The sequence below is a fragment of the Phyllobates terribilis genome, unplaced genomic scaffold (genome assembly GCF_046119375.1).
Source record: "Phyllobates terribilis strain yellow unplaced genomic scaffold, ASM4611937v1 Scaffold_31__1_contigs__length_13893835, whole genome shotgun sequence".
Classification (NCBI taxonomy): Eukaryota; Metazoa; Chordata; class Amphibia; order Anura; family Dendrobatidae; genus Phyllobates; species Phyllobates terribilis.
Genome location: NW_027362791.1, coordinates 6,633,327 through 6,641,712, shown reverse-complemented (window position 1 = coordinate 6,641,712; position 8,386 = coordinate 6,633,327).

Here is an 8,386-nt window from a genome sequence, read left to right as displayed (position 1 = left end):
AGTCCTTGATATTTAGTCGTTTTCTGCCAATTTTCTGGATTTTTGAAAATTTCACTTTTTTGTGAAAATATCCACTAAATGAGGGAATAATATGTGTGAGGGTACCCCAGGAGAGTTCCAAATGTGTGTGTTTAGAATATATATCCCACGGGGTAAAATTGAAAAAAGTTTAAGAAAATTTTTTCTTAGACTTAGTCATTTTTCCGGTGTTTATCAGACTTTCAGATAGGGGAAATGTCAGTGAGCGTTCCGATTTCAGTTCCAGAGCGATTCGCCCAATGAGTCCTTGATATTTAGTCGTTTTCAGCTAATATTTTGGATTTTTGAAAATTTCACTTTTTTGTGAAAATATCCACTAAATGAGGGAATAATATGTGTGAGGGTACCCCAGGAGAGTTCCAAATGTGTGTGGGTAGAATATATATCCCACCGGGGTAAAATTGAAAAAAGTTTAAAAAAGAATTTTCTTGGACTTAGTCATTTTTCCGGCGTTTATCAGGCTTTCAGATAGGGGAAATGTCAGTGAGCGTTCCGATTACAGTTCCAGAGCGATTCGCCCAATGAGTCCTTGATATTTAGTCGTTTTCAGCCAATTTTCTCGATTTTTGAAAATTTCACTTTTTTGTGAAAATATCCACTAAATGAGGGAATAATATGTGTGAGGGTACTCCAGGAGAGATCCAAATGTGTGTGTTTAGAATATATATCCCACGGGGTAAAATTGAAAAAAGTTTAAAAAATTTTTTTCTTGGACTTAGTCATTTTTCCGGCGTTTATCAGACTTTCAGATAGGGGAAATGTCAGTGAGCATTCCGATTTCAGTTCCAGAGCGATTCGCCCAATGATTCCTTGATATTTAGTCGTTTTCAGCTAATATTTTGGATTTTTGAAAATTTCACTTTTTTGTGAAAATATCCACTAAATGAGGGAATAATATGTGTGAGGGTACCCCAGGAGAGTTCCAAATGTGTGTGGGTAGAATATATTTCCCACGGGGGTAAAATTGAAAAAAGTTTAAGAAAAATTTTTCTTAAACTTAGTCATTTTTCCGGCGTTTATCAGACTTTCAGATAGGGGAAATATCAGTGAGCGTTCCGATTTCAGTTCCAGAGCGATTCGCCCAATGAGTCCTTGATATTTAGTCGTTTTCAGCCAATTTTCTGGATTTTTGAAAATTTCACTTTTTTGTGAAAATATCCACTAAATGAGGGAATAAAATGTGTGAGGGTACCCCAGGAGAGTTCCAAATGTGTGTGGGTAGAATATATATCCCACGGGGTAAAATTGAAAAAAGTTTAAAAAAAATTTTTCTTGGACTTAGTCATTTTTCCGGTGTTTATCAGACTTTCAGATAGGGGAAATGTCAGTGAGCATTCCGATTTCAGTTCCAGAGCGATTCGCCCAATGAGTCCTTGATATTTAGTCGTTTTCAGCTAATATTTTGGATTTTTGAAAATTTCACTTTTTTGTGAAAATATCCACTAAATGAGGGAATAATATGTGTGAGGGTACCCCAGGAGAGTTCCAAATGTGTGTGGGTAGAATATATATCCCACGGGGGTAAAATTGAAAAAAGTTGAAAATTTTTTTTTGGGACTTAGTTATTTTTCCGGCGTTTATCAGACTTTCAGATAGGGGAAATGTTAGTGAGCGTTCCGATTTCAGTTCCAGAGCGATTCGCCCAATGAGTCCTTGATATTTAGTCGTTTTCAGCCAATTTTCTGGATTTTTGAAAATTTCACTTTATTGTGAAAATATCCCCTAAATGAGGGAATAATATGTGTGAGGGTACCCCAGGAGAGTTCCAAATGTGTGTGGGTAGAATATATATCCCATCGGGGTAAAATTGAAAAAAGTTTAAAAAAGAATTTTCTTGGACTTAGTCATTTTTCCGGCGTTTATCAGACTTTCAGATAGGGGAAATGTCAGTGAGCATTCCGATTTCAGTTCCAGAGCGATTCGCCCAATGAGTCCTTGATATTTAGTCGTTTTCAGCCAATATTTTGGATTTTTGAAAATTTCACTTTTTTGTGAAAATATCCACTAAATGAGGGAATAATATGTGTGAGGGTACCCCAGGAGAGTTCCAAATGTGTGTGAGTAGAATATATATACCACGGGGGTAAAATTGAAAAAAGTTGAAAATTTTTTTTTTGGGACTTAGTTATTTTTCCGACGTTTATCAGACTTTCAGATAGGGGAAATGTCAGTGAGCGTTCCGATTTCAGTTCCAGAGCGATTCGCCCAATGAGTCCTTGATATTTAGTCGTTTTCAGCCAATTTTTTTATGAATTTTTGAAAATTTCACTTTTTTGTGAAAATATTCACTAAATGAGGGAATAATATGTGTGAGGGTACCCCAGGAGAGTTCCAAATGTGTGTGTTTAGAATATATATCCCACGGGGTAAAATTGAAAAAAGTTTAAAAAAAATTTTTCTTGGACTTAGTCATTTTTCCGGTGTTTATCATACTTTCAGATAGGGGAAATGTCAGTGAGCATTCCGATTTCAGTTCCAGAGCAATTCGCCCAATGAGTCCTTGATATTTAGTCGTTTTCAGCTAATATTTTGGATTTTTGAAAATTTCACGTTTTTGTGAAAATATCCACTAAATGAGGGAATAATATGTGTGAGGGTACCCCAGGAGAGTTCCAAATGTGTGTGTTTAGAATATATATCCCACGGGGTAAAATTAAAAAAAGTTTAAAAAAAAAATTTCTTGGACTTAGTCATTTTTCCGGCATTTATCAGACTTTCAGATAGGGGAAATGTCAGTGAGCATTCCGATTTCAGTTCCAGAGCGATTCGCCCAATGAGTCCTTGATATTTGGTCGTTTTCAGCCAATTTTCTGGATTTTTGAAAATGTCACTTTTTTGTGAAAATATCCACTAAATGAGGGAATAATATGTGTGAGGGAACTCCAGGAGAGTTCCAAATGTGTGTGTTTAGAATATATATCCCACGGGGTAAAATTGAAAAAAGTTTAAAAAATTTTTTTCTTGGACTTAGTCATTTTTCCGGCGTTTATCAGACTTTCAGATAGGGGAAATGTCAGTGAGCATTCCGATTTCAGTTCCAGAGCGATTCGCCCAATGATTCCTTGATATTTAGTCGTTTTCAGCCAATATTTTGGATTTTTGAAAATTTCACTTTTTTGTGAAAATATCCACTAAATGAGGGAATAATATGTGTGAGGGTACCCCAGGAGAGTTCCAAATGTGTGTGGGTAGAATATATATACCACGGGGGTAAAATTGAAAAAAGTTGAAAATTTTTTTTTTGGGACTTAGTTATTTTTCCGACGTTTATCAGACTTTCAGATAGGGGAAATGTCAGTGAGCGTTCCGATTTCAGTTCCAGAGCGATTCGCCCAATGAGTCCTTGATATTTAGTCGTTTTCAGCCAATTTTCTGGATTTTTGAAAATGTCACTTTTTTGTGAAAATATCCACTAAATGAGGGAATAATATGTGTGAGGGTACCCCAGGAGAGTTCCAAATGTGTGTGTTTAGAATATATATCCCACGGGGTAAAATTGAAAAAAGTTTAAGAAAATTTTTTCTTGGACTTAGTTATTTTTCCGACGTTTATCAGACTTTCAGATTGGGGAAATGTCAGTGAGCGTTCCGATTTCAGTTCCAGAGCGATTCGCCCAATGAGTCCTTGATATTTAGTCGTTTTCAGCCAATTTTCTGGATTTTTGAAAATTTCACTTTATTGTGAAAATATCCCCTAAATGAGGGAATAATATGCGTGAGGGTACCCCAGGAGAGTTCCAAATGTGTGTGGGTAGAATATATATCCCACCGGGGTAAAATTGAAAAAAGTTTAAAAAAGAATTTTCTTGGACTTAGTCATTTTTCCGGCGTTTATCAGGCTTTCAGATAGGGGAAATGTCAGTGAGCGTTCCGATTACAGTTCCAGAGCGATTCGCCCAATGAGTCCTTGATATTTAGTCGTTTTCAGCCAATTTTCTGGATTTTTGAAAATTTCACTTTTTTGTGAAAATATCCACTAAATGAGGGAATAATATGTGTGAGGGTACTCCAGGAGAGTTCCAAATGTGTGTGTTTAGAATATATATCCCACGGGGTAAAATTGAAAAAAGTTTAAAAAAAATTTTTCTTGGACTTAGTCATTTTTCCGGCGTTAATCAGACTTTCAGATAGGGGAAATGTCAGTGAGCATTCCGATTTCAGTTCCAGAGCGATTCGCCCAATGATTCCTTGATATTTAGTCGTTTTCAGCTAATATTTTGGATTTTTGAAAATTTCACTTTTTTGTGAAAATATCCACTAAATGAGGGAATAATATGTGTGAGGGTACCCCAGGAGAGTTCCAAATGTGTGTGGGTAGAATATATATCCCACGGGGGTAAAATTGAAAAAAGTTGAAAATTTTTTTTTGGGACTTAGTTATTTTTCCGGCGTTTATCAGACTTTCAGATAGGGGAAATGTTAGTGAGCGTTCCGATTTCAGTTCCAGAGCGATTCGCCCAATGAGTCCTTGATATTTAGTCGTTTTCAGCCAATTTTCTGGATTTTTGAAAATTTCACTTTATTGTGAAAATATTCACTAAATGAGGGAATAATATGTGTGAGGGTACCCCTGGAGAGTTCCAAATGTGTGTGTTTAGAATATATATCCCACGGGGTAAAATTGAAAAAAGTTTAAAAATTTTTTTTCTTGGACTTAGTCATTTTTCCGGTGTTTATCATACTTTCAGATAGGGGAAATGTCAGTGAGCATTCCGATTTCAGTTCCAGAGCGATTCGCCCAATGAGTCCTTGATATTTAGTCGTTTTCAGCTAATATTTTGGATTTTTGAAAATTTCACGTTTTTGTGAAAATATCCACTAAATGAGGGAATAATATGTGTGAGGGTACCCCAGGAGAGTTCCAAATGTGTGTGTTTAGAATATATATCCCACGGGGTAAAATTAAAAAAAGTTTAAAAAAAAAATTTCTTGGACTTAGTCATTTTTCCGGCGTTTATCAGACTTTCAGATAGGGGAAATGTCAGTGAGCATTCCAATTTCAGTTCCAGAGCGATTCGCCCAATGAGTCCTTGATATTTAGTCGTTTTCAGCTAATATTTTGGATTTTTGAAAATTTCACTTTTTTGTGAAAATATCCACTAAATGAGGGAATAATATGTGTGAGGGTACCCCAGGAGAGTTCCAAATGTGTGTGGGTAGAATATATATCCCACGGGGGTAAAATTGAAAAAAGTTGAAAATTTTTTTTTGGGACTTAGTTATTTTTCCGGCGTTTATCAGACTTTCAGATAGGGAAAATGTTAGTGAGCGTTCCGATTTCAGTTCCAGAGCGATTCGCCCAATGAGTCCTTGATATTTGGTCGTTTTCAGCCAATTTTCTGGATTTTTGAAAATGTCACTTTTTTGTGAAAATATCCACTAAATGAGGGAATAATATGTGTGAGGGTACTCCAGGAGAGTTCCAAATGTCTGTGTTTAGAATATATATCCCACGGGGTAAAATTGAAAAAAGTTTAAAAATTTTTTTTCTTGGACTTAGTCATTTTTCCGGCGTTTATCAGACTTTCAGATAGGGGAAATGTCAGTGAGCATTCCGATTTCAGTTCCAGAGCGATTCGCCCAATGATTCCTTGATATTTAGTCGTTTTCAGCCAATATTTTGGATTTTTGAAAATTTCACTTTTTTGTGAAAATATCCACTAAATGAGGGAATAATATGTGTGAGGGTACCCCAGGAGAGTTCCAAATGTGTGTGGGTAGAATATATATACCACGGGGGTAAAATTGAAAAAAGTTGAAAATTTTTTTTTTGGGACTTAGTTATTTTTCCGACGTTTATCAGACTTTCAGATAGGGGAAATGTCAGTGAGCGTTCCGATTACAGTTCCAGAGCGATTCGCCCAATGAGTCCTTGATATTTAGTCGTTTTCAGCCAATTTTCTGGATTTTTGAAAATTTCACTTTTTTGTGAAAATATCCACTAAATGAGGGAATAATATGTGTGAGGGTACTCCAGGAGAGTTCCAAATGTGTGTGTTTAGAATATATATCCCACGGGGTAAAATTGAAAAAAGTTTAAAAAAAATTTTTCTTGGACTTAGTCATTTTTCCGGCGTTTATCAGACTTTCAGATAGGGGAAATGTCAGTGAGCATTCCGATTTCAGTTCCAGAGCGATTCGCCCAATGATTCCTTGATATTTAGTCGTTTTCAGCTAATATTTTGGATTTTTGAAAATTTCACTTTTTTGTGAAAAAATCCACTAATAAATGAGGGAATAATATGTGTGAGTGTACCCCAGGAGAGTTCCAAATGTGTGTGGGTAGAATATATTTCCCACGGGGGTAAAATTGAAAAAAGTTTAAGAAAATTTTTTCTTAAACTTAGTCATTTTTCCGGCGTTTATCAGACTTTCAGATAGGGGAAATGTCAGTGAGCATTCCGATTTCAGTTCCAGAGCGATTCGCCCAATGAGTCCTTGATATTTAGTCGTTTTCAGCTAATATTTTGGATTTTTGAAAATTTCACTTTTTTGTGAAAATATCCACTAAATGAGGGAATAATATGTGTGAGGGTACCCCAGGAGAGTTCCAAATGTGTGTGGGTAGAATATATATCCCACGGGGATAAAATTGAAAAAAGTTGAAAATTTTTTTTTGGGACTTAGTTATTTTTCCGGCGTTTATCAGACTTTCAGATAGGGGAAATGTTAGTGAGCGTTCCGATTTCAGTTCCAGAGCGATTCGCCCAATGAGTCCTTGATATTTAGTCGTTTTCAGCCAATTTTCTGGATTTTTGAAAATTTCACTTTATTGTGAAAATATCCCCTAAATGAGGGAATAATATGTGTGAGGGTACCCCAGGAGAGTTCCAAATGTGTGTGGGTAGAATATATATCCCACCGGGGTAAAATTGAAAAAAGTTTAAAAAAGAATTTTCTTGGACTTAGTCATTTTTCCGGCGTTTATCAGACTTTCAGATAGGGGAAATGTCAGTGAGCATTCCGATTTCAGTTCCAGAGCGATTCGCCCAATGAGTCCTTGATATTTAGTCGTTTTCAGCTAATATTTTGGATTTTTGAAAATTTCACTTTTTTGTGAAAATATCCACTAAATGAGGGAATAATATGTGTGAGGGTACCCCAGGAGAGTTCCAAATGTGTGTGGGTAGAATATATATCCCACGGGGGAAAAATTGAAAAAAGTTGAAAATTTTTTTTTGGGACTTAGTTATTTTTCCGGCGTTTATCAGACTTTCAGATAGGGGAAATGTTAGTGAGCGTTCCGATTTCAGTTCCAGAGCGATTCGCCCAATGAGTCCTTGATATTTGGTCGTTTTCAGCCAATTTTCTGGATTTTTGAAAATGTCACTTTTTTGTGAAAATATCCACTAAATGAGGGAATAATATGTGTGAGGGTACTCCAGGAGAGTTCCAAATGTCTGTGTTTAGAATATATATCCCACGGGGTAAAATTGAAAAAAGTTTAAAAAAATTTTTTCTTGGACTTAGTCATTTTTCCGGCGTTTATCAGACTTTCAGATAGGGGAAATGTCAGTGAGCATTCCGATTTCAGTTCCAGAGCGATTCGCCCAATGATTCCTTGATATTTAGTCGTTTTCAGCCAATATTTTGGATTTTTGAAAATTTCACTTTTTTGTGAAAATATTCACTAAATGAGGGAATAATATGTGTGAGGGTACCCCAGGAGAGTTCCAAATGTGTGTGGGTAGAATATATATACCACGGGGGTAAAATTGAAAAAAGTTGAAAATTTTTTTTTTGGGACTTAGTTATTTTTCCGACGTTTATCAGACTTTCAGATAGGGGAAATGTCAGTGAGCGTTCCGATTACAGTTCCAGAGCGATTCGCCCAATGAGTCCTTGATATTTAGTCGTTTTCAGCCAATTTTCTGGATTTTTGAAAATTTCACTTTTTTGTGAAAATATCCACTAAATGAGGGAATAATATGTGTGAGGGTACTCCAGGAGAGTTCCAAATGTGTGTGTTTAGAATATATATCCCACGGGGTAAAATTGAAAAAAGTTTAAAAAAAATTTTTCTTGGACTTAGTCATTTTTCCGGCGTTTATCAGACTTTCAGATAGGGGAAATGTCAGTGAGCATTCCGATTTCAGTTCCAGAGCGATTCGCCCAATGATTCCTTGATATTTAGTCGTTTTCAGCTAATATTTTGGATTTTTGAAAATTTCACTTTTTTGTGAAAAAATCCACTAATAAATGAGGGAATAATATGTGTGAGTGTACCCCAGGAGAGTTCCAAATGTGTGTGGGTAGAATATATTTCCCACGGGGGTAAAATTGAAAAAAGTTTAAGAAAATTTTTTCTTAAACTTAGTCATTTTTCCGGCGTTTATCAGACTTTCAGA